Here is an 8716-nt window from a genome sequence, read left to right as displayed (position 1 = left end):
CTAACGTATACTATATATACAAAAGTACCATAACCATGACTCTAAATATATACTTATTTAACTTAAATATGAAAATAACAATACTAACCTAAAAATTGATTGTCCCAGCGATATACCATGTTGCATTCAGACAATTAATGTCTTTATCACGTGCATCTGCGTGCGTCATAATCTTTGAGTACTCGATAATATGATTAAAAAAAGTTAAAAGTGGGAGAAAAGTAAAAAAAATGGAGAAAATGTTACTTCAAAAGGCGCTGTAAATGAGTTCAATATATATGCATACTTCTAGCTTATTTTATTTACACAGTGTAAACGAAATAATATTATGATATATCTCGTTTACACTGTAAACGAAATAAACACATTATAAGCACGTTACACAGCACATGTGCAAATGTCATACGACTGCGTCATTTCGTGTTTTATCTTATTTACAATGTAAATAAAATAATATTTTATTTATACTGTAAATAAGATAAATAATAAAATACAAAATGATAAAAATACTATAAATGATATATTTTTATAAATAAAATATTTTTTATTTATTAAAAAAAACCAGTGTAGCATGGCATGTGAGGCTAAGTGTGTGTATATGTATGTATGTAATATGGCACGAGTTGCTGCTTACAATAATACATTTTACGACAGATATTAAGTATTTGTTATGGTACTTTTCCTATAGAGATATTAGTATTTTTTATCTAATCAATATTTTAAAATTTTTATAAATATACATCAAGAAAAAAGATGATAAAAATAATAGATTGTCATTTTAAGTATATTTATATATATAAAAAAGTTATACATAAAAAATAGTTAAAATAGCAAAAACAATAAAAATAATAATTTTTGTAATTTTATTTGGCAATTTATATATAAAAAAAATCAGAAAATCATAAATTTATAATTATTTAATAAAATTAATTTGTATTTATTGTATTTAATTTGAATAAATAAAAAATTATCTTATTTTAATTTAATCCTTAATTTATATGATTTGAATTTAGCTAAATATATATAATTTAATTTAATTTAATTATTAGTTAAAAATATTTTAATTGTCTATTTTATTCATAAATTTATTATTTTAATGACTAATAAATTAATTAAATCAATTAATTAATATACATAATTTGACTTAATAAATTAAAAGAAATAAATTATAAATACTACTAAAATAAATTGATAAAAATTATAATAAATTACGTAATATTTAAATATCTAATTAAATTAATTAATTAATATAATTAATTTATCGTAATAAATTATATTTAACGAATTAAAAGAAATAAATCGAAAAATATTCTCATGCGATGTGGGTTTTCGTTAAGGGTAGAAATTAAATTTTTATACAATAGAATAGATAAAATAGATAAATTTTTAATTTTTTATTTCAATTTATTATTTATTATTCCAAACACGTCCTTTAAAACGTGGAGAGTAAAGTTGAGAGTTGAGAACGCTTCACGCCACTACATTACAATATTCATGGCTGCTTATTCTTCTTCTTTAACAGTTCTTCTTCTTCTTCTTCATGTGACTGCTATGTCCATGATTTCAATGGGTGTAGCAGGATCCTATGGTCAAAGCCACCGCTACAAAGCAATATACAGCTTCGGAGATTCCCTGGCCGACACCGGAAACTTGTATTATGAGACTGAAAAGCTTTCGGCATCACGTACTTCATGCTTACAACTTCCTTATGGAGAAACTTATTTTCATCGCCCAACTGGAAGGTGCTCCGATGGCCGTCTTATCGTTGATTTCCTTGGTAAGAACTAACAACTGTATGCCCCCTTCCCATTATTCTTTCTCTCTTTTTAATTGTTTCGTTGTTACTTTGAAAAAAGAAGATAGTAATGTGATGGTGTTGGTAGTGATGGTGGAGAACATAGTGATAGTAATAATGATGTATTTTTTTTTTTTTTTTGGTGGCTAGTAATAATGATGTATGATAGTATAAAAGAAATAGTGGATGTTGAAGCTAATAAGTTATGTCGATGATGATAATGAAAAAGGTAGTGGTATTGAATTTTTTTATGCATATAACTTTGTGGATTAGAAGTTATAGTGACGAGGATACGAGCAGTGATAATATTGGTAGTGGTAGTTGGTCATTTATTTTTGTGGGAATTAAAATTTTTCATAAGTTATTAATAAAATTGTCACTAAATTAATAATATATAAATAATATATTCAAATTTTAGAAATAATATAATTACATTTGATTTATATTTGTAATAAAATTTCACAAATAATATCATGAGATTCTCATTTATAAAGGCCTATAGGTGACACTTTTTTAGCCAATATATGCAGTCAAATATAAGGAGTAAAACTGATCTGACCCTATAACCCAACTAAAAAATTCTCATTAAAAATAGAATAATTTATTATAGAATAATAGTGAGAGAATTAAAAAACTATAAAATTAGTAATTTGTATTTATTCTCTTTAAAATTTCATCAATAAAATTATCTTCTCCTTATCTCTCTTTTTTTATTCTTTCCTAATTCTCTTTTATTCTTCTTTATTTCTCTCTCATACTATTAATTCCTTTCTATTTTAAATTCTTTCCTCCTTACAAGTTACACCAACAAACTTATTTTAGCTAACATATTCTACTTTCCTTCTTCAAATTAAATATACGAGTACTGGTTATATGTTGACAAACAAATTGTTGGCCGCTAGCAAGATTCTAATTTAAATATAAAAAAATTACAAAAATACAATGATATAGATGACTTTTTGTGCTAATGAAAAATTTGATCATTCTTTTGCGAGATATTTGGTGACTATTCTATGAAAAGTTTTATTATTCTATGTGAAAACTTTGACTAATTTTGTACTTGATCAGTTATTTTACTTTAAAAGTATGTATAAAACAGATGTAAATAATATATACAAATTTATAATAGTAGCTAATTTTTAATGTATATAGGTCATTTTATTTTTATTTTATTTTAAAAGTACTTAATAAATAATAAAAATTAATTATCATATTTTTTTTAGTAGAGAAATAACTATTAAAATAATTATTTTTCACAATAGAATAATAAAATTTTTTGTAGTAGAATCATTAAATTTTTTTATAAATGTAATAAATTTGTCACAACTGTATTATGTACTTTTAATTATATTTTTATTATATTGTTTATAAAATTTGATTATAAAAGACATTATAAAGACCCTTTTCTATTTTTAATTATTAATTTTGTTTGTGTTTGACAGCTCAGAAGATGGGGCTGCCACTGCTGAAACCGTATCTAGGAATCAAGAATGGGAAGATAAAAAAAGATTGGAAGGGAAGAGAGGGAGTGAACTTTGCGGTTGCAGGTGCCACTGCCTTGAATTCAAGCTTCTTCATAGAGAGGGGTATCCTTAATATTGCCACCAACTATTCCCTTGCCGTCCAGTTAGATTGGTTCAAACACTTGCTCCCTTCAATTTGTAATTCTTCTTCAGGTAACTCTTACTTTTATTTTTTTTGCTAATATTAATTCTTTAGCTAGCTTTCTAAGATAGTTTGATATGCTTTTTAAGTACATAAAAATTATGCAGTATATATGGTTGAAAAGCAAATAATATAAGAGCTATAAATTTATTATTATATTACGTACATTCTTATTAATTAGTTCAAATTTTATAAATTTGTGACAATTTATCTCCGTAATATATTTCACAATGTTGATTATAATATGTGCCAAGACTAAACTTAAAATTTAAACAAGATCGATGAATAATTAAAGAATAAAAGTTTCTAAAGAAAAAATTTGTTTAATGAAGAGAATTTCCTTTATAATTATTAGTGTATTATTAATAATTGATGTGATACTAATAAATGCGAAATTAGTCAATATAGTAATTACTTTATTTTATATTCTAACTAAGAGGCTATGTTGAGTTCAAGTTAGCAAAATTTATTTTTATAAAATAAGGAGTGAATATTTCATACGGCCCTTGACAGTTATCTCAAAAGGACAATGAGGCCTCTAAGAAAAAAGACACCTATCACGGTTCCTGATTTTTTTTGGACTGATTAATTTATGTGAAAAAAAATAATATTGATTTTTTTTGGCATAGGAATTAATCAGTCCCATAAAAGTAAATCTCAGGGGCCGAGTTGGATTTTTATTTTTGTCAAGAGCTTCGTTATCTTTTAAAGTAATTGTCAGGATTATTTTGAGTTTTTTTTAAATAAGTTATTTATTACACGTTTTTCATATTTCTATTATATATTATATCTATATAGTATATTAAATACATGAGAAATATAAATGAAACACATGGTCTATTATTCTATTTTTGCAGACTGTAAAAAAGTTCTTGGGAACTCTTTGTTTCTTGTGGGGGAGATTGGTGGCAATGACTTCAATCACCCACTTTTTTTGAGGAAGAGTGTTGAAGAAATCAAGGCATACATACCTTTTGTGATTAATGAAATCTCTTCAGCTATAAATGTAAGCTTGATTAATTAAATAATTATAGTTCATATATTTTAATAGTTGTGTTTCACAATGAAAGATTCGTTTTTTCCTCTCACCATAATGTATTACTTTTTTTTTATGCTTATTGTCAGGAATTGATTCATCTAGGGGCTCGAACTATGATTGTTCCTGGAAATTTCCCAATTGGATGCAATGTCATCTATTTAAGAATATTCAATACTACGAATATGAAGGAATATGATGAAGCTGGTTGTCTCAAAAGGTTAAATGAGCTTGCTCAAGATTATAACAAGAAACTTCGCGTAGAAATAAATCGACTTCAAAGGCTTTATCCCAATACAAATATCATCTATGCAGATTATTACCGTGCTGCCTTGCCATTATATCATTCTCCAAAACGATATGGTAAGTAAGTATATATTTTTTTAGTTGGCCATGTTTAAAATATTTTTTTATATTGGTTCAATTATTCTCAAGTTTTGTAATTTTACTAAATTTATAATTAAATTTTTATAATTTAAAATTTTTTTAGTTGTGTCTCTATATTATTTTAAATTTTATAATTAAGTAATTTTTTTAAAAATATTAAAATTAATAAAATATTTTAAAAATGAGAAGATGTTTAAATTTAATGATTTAGTTCTTAAGTATAGATATTTTTAATTTTAAAAAAATATTATATTAACTTTAAATAAAATTTTTGGTACAGTAAAAATTTAATTATTAAAAAAATTAATTAAAAATAATTATAAAATTAAGTTATAAATTTAATAAAATTATAAAAACTTATAAAACAATTTAATTTTTTATATTCAACCACAATAATGATAGAGAATATATTCATTCATTACTACAAATAAATTGCAGATTACGTTTTAACAAAGGATTTTTTATTTTTAACGGTGATCATCAGTAATAATATAATTGTGGTTTATTCGTCATCATGCCATTGCAGGATTCAAAACAATTCAAAATTCATGCTGTGCTGCTGGAGTTAACAATGGATCACGTTGTCCAAGTGCATGTTATGATCCATCCCATTATATTTCTTGGGATGGTATACACCTGACAGAGGAAGCATATAACTTGATTGCTAAAAGGATTATCAAATGGACCTTACGTTTATTTTAAACTAATTGCTATTTTATGTGCTTTAATGATGAGTTAGTATCGAATAATAACAGTGTAGCTTTTACGATTGTTACACTATGTTTAACAATATTTTTCTTTTTTCGCAATAAGTATGGTTGAAATATTTATGTCAATTCTTCATTATGAATTATTGTAATTCAACCGTTATATTAATAAGCAAATATTATCGCCAATAATTAGTCAGTAATATTTTATACCTATATTTATAAGAATTTACCTACATAAATATATAATTAACAATTTAACATTAATATTTATTAGAATTTTACATATATATAAATTAATACAATTTATATATTACATATAAATTAATATAATTTATTTGTTAAAAATAATTTAATATTTATACTAATTAAATACAAAATAAAATTGTTAAATACTACTTGACTCCAAAATTTTTTGTTCATAAAATACATATTTTATTTAGTAAATTAGAAGCAATGTACTAGCTAATTCTCTTTCTTCCCTTTTGTATAATGATTAGCCATGTATAGAAATTAACACACAGAAACAGAATACAAGATGTCACAAGACACATAAATATATAAATTTTAATTTTTTATAAGACATAAGGATATTAAAATAATATTTTAATATTTTATTAATATTAAAATATATTATATATTTTAATTATTTTTAATTTTTTAATTATATAAAATATTTAAAATAATTTTTTTATTAATAAATATAATATATATTATGTCGTGTATTTTAAGAATATAAGTTAAAAATGAAGTTAGACATGACTGATGCATAATAATATTTAAGTGTGTATCAATATATTTAAAAAAGTATTTTTTTTTATTAAAATACAATTAGACACATATATGGAACGAATACTAAATAAATATTGAATCTAAAATTATCTAATACATAAACATGATAACTCAAAAAAATATCCATAACTTAAAAAATACTCCTTCGACATTAGCATCAAGGTGAATTGAATTTAATCAAGACACATACACTAATTGCATACATCATCCCTTTAGTTTATTTCTATCTATTCACGCCAAGGTAATCTCTCATTACTAGCTGATTTTGCAAAATTCTCCATTTACTCGTGTGCCTAAAGTCTTTCTTCATTCAGCTTTCATTTTGATTTCCGATCCCCTTGTTTATTGATCCAATAGCTCCTTCTAGAAAGAATTTTATCACCATATATATTTCCACCCCTTCTACAAATAAATTCACACAGCAACACCAAAAGTTTATTATTTAAATTTAAGATTGGAGGTAGCCTCCTATTGCCATCTTCTACTTCTTAGGAATGAAATCAGCACATAGCCACCAAGTCATTTTATTTTTATATTTCTCTCAATTTATCTGTTCGTATCTGATTTGAGATACATACTTAAAAAAAACTAAGATTTTAATGTAGATTGTTTATAGATTAAGTTGAAAAGGTAATCTATAATGATACTCAAGGTTTAAGTCAATAGTATATTTAATAGAGATAATGTATCTTATTTTACCTGTCTTTAAAACTCTTATTTTATATACTTCTTAAATATTTGTTGAGCATTTATTGTCGAATATACATTTATCTTGTATGTTTACTGTTTTACCAACTTAAAGTTATTTTTGTATGAGTTATCCGTATTTTTCGCATAACGTTGATAACGCATGATTTCGTATAGTCAGATTCTCAATACTATTGTCCAAAACAGTTTTTCAACTTGGATTTCTTGTCTTGCAAGTTAGTCAAGTATGCCCAAATTTTAATGGACCAGGCCCACTTAGCCTTCCATGTTCTTTTTTTTTGGGTTTTTTTGGCACCAAAAAATTTCTTTGAAGAGAAACCTTTCAATTTTTCAAGAGCGGTTTTATTTTCTCTTGGTTTTCAAATCATTTTCTTAAACCGTTTCCCTTATACTCCTTTCTCTCTCCATCAGTCAATCAATTAATGAAGCATTTATCCTTACTAGAAAAAAGTTCCACTTAACTTAACTTTATTCATTTCTGCATTTTCTTTCGGAAGTCATTCTTTGTTTTTTGAAGAGAAGAGAAACCCTCTCCACTACTCGCCATAGACCCCCTGGACTTCTGCCTGTGTTTCTTGGTCACTTGGGACTTCATTGTTTCTTCTTCCTTGTGGTTATTTCCTTTCATCCAGGTAAGAGGTTTTCGCTCCTTTTACTCCCCCATTTTTGCTTTATTACCTTAGGCTTTGTGGAAATGGAGTGACATTCTCCCTTCATGTGTAATTGTACTAAAAGTGAAGTATTCCTTCTGTTGTTTTTTCTCTGAGTGTTTAAACAATCGAATCGCTTTAGTGGGGGTACCACTGTTTAGCTTCTTTCCCTTTCTTAGGTTTTGAGTAGTTTGTAAAGTTCTTATTTTTCCTGGAATTTTCGGTAGTTAAGGGTAGAAAGTCTCTTTCTCATAGGGAAGAAAAAGAAATTTTCTATCTGTGATATAGTGGTAGTGCCCCTGTAGATATACCGAGATGCCGAGAAAAAAGGTGGTGGCTTCTCGCGAGCGGGTTAGAACGTCATCCTTTAGGCCAGCTCCACGTCCTCCCCAACGTGCAGGTCAATGAATGGATCCGTATTCCTGAGTTTTCGAGAAAGTGAAATCTACTCCCTCCACTATCACCAAGGATGAGCTCGAAGCTTTGTGAGTAACCGAGATTATTTTTTATTCAAACTTGGGGAATCTATATGTGCTTTCTATTCTTCATCAGAATGATTTCCTCTACCACTTTAACCATCACGCGGGTTCCCAACCTGAATGGCTATAGATGTACGAGACATTATTCACATGTCTCAGAGTCCATCCCATTTTCCAGCTTCCAACAAGATATTTTAAGTTATACTGGTTGTGCATCTTTGCAACTGTATCTAAACACTTAGGCTATCATCCGAGGTTTCAGCTGTTGTTCTCTTTCTTAGGGTTGAATGCTTCGTATAGGCTCTTTTTCTATTTTTTTAACTTTAACCATGCGTTTTAGCTCCCAGGGTCATGGGTTCATCTCTTTCCAATGTGTCTCGAATAGGATGATTTTTACCTTTTTTAGGAGTCTTACCATGATTTTAAGGAAAAATTTTTTAAGATTGAGAGGATAGAGGAAACTAAACCTCTTTTCATGACTTTAGAAGATAAAAAAT

The 8716-nt window shown here is 26.3% G+C and overlaps 1 pseudogene; it reads left to right on the top strand.

Annotated features, from left to right (window-relative positions):
• Positions 1-1448: 1448 nt before the first annotated feature.
• LOC112800253 (GDSL esterase/lipase At1g28570-like) lies at positions 1449-5719 on the top strand (annotated as a pseudogene).
• The last annotated feature ends 2997 nt before the right edge of the window (positions 5720-8716 follow it).

Source organism: Arachis hypogaea, chromosome 1 (genome assembly GCF_003086295.3).
Source record: "Arachis hypogaea cultivar Tifrunner chromosome 1, arahy.Tifrunner.gnm2.J5K5, whole genome shotgun sequence".
Lineage (NCBI taxonomy): Eukaryota > Viridiplantae > Streptophyta > Magnoliopsida > Fabales > Fabaceae > Arachis > Arachis hypogaea.
The sequence above is the reverse complement of the archived record's forward strand: the minus strand, read 5'-3'. Positions and strand labels throughout refer to the sequence as shown.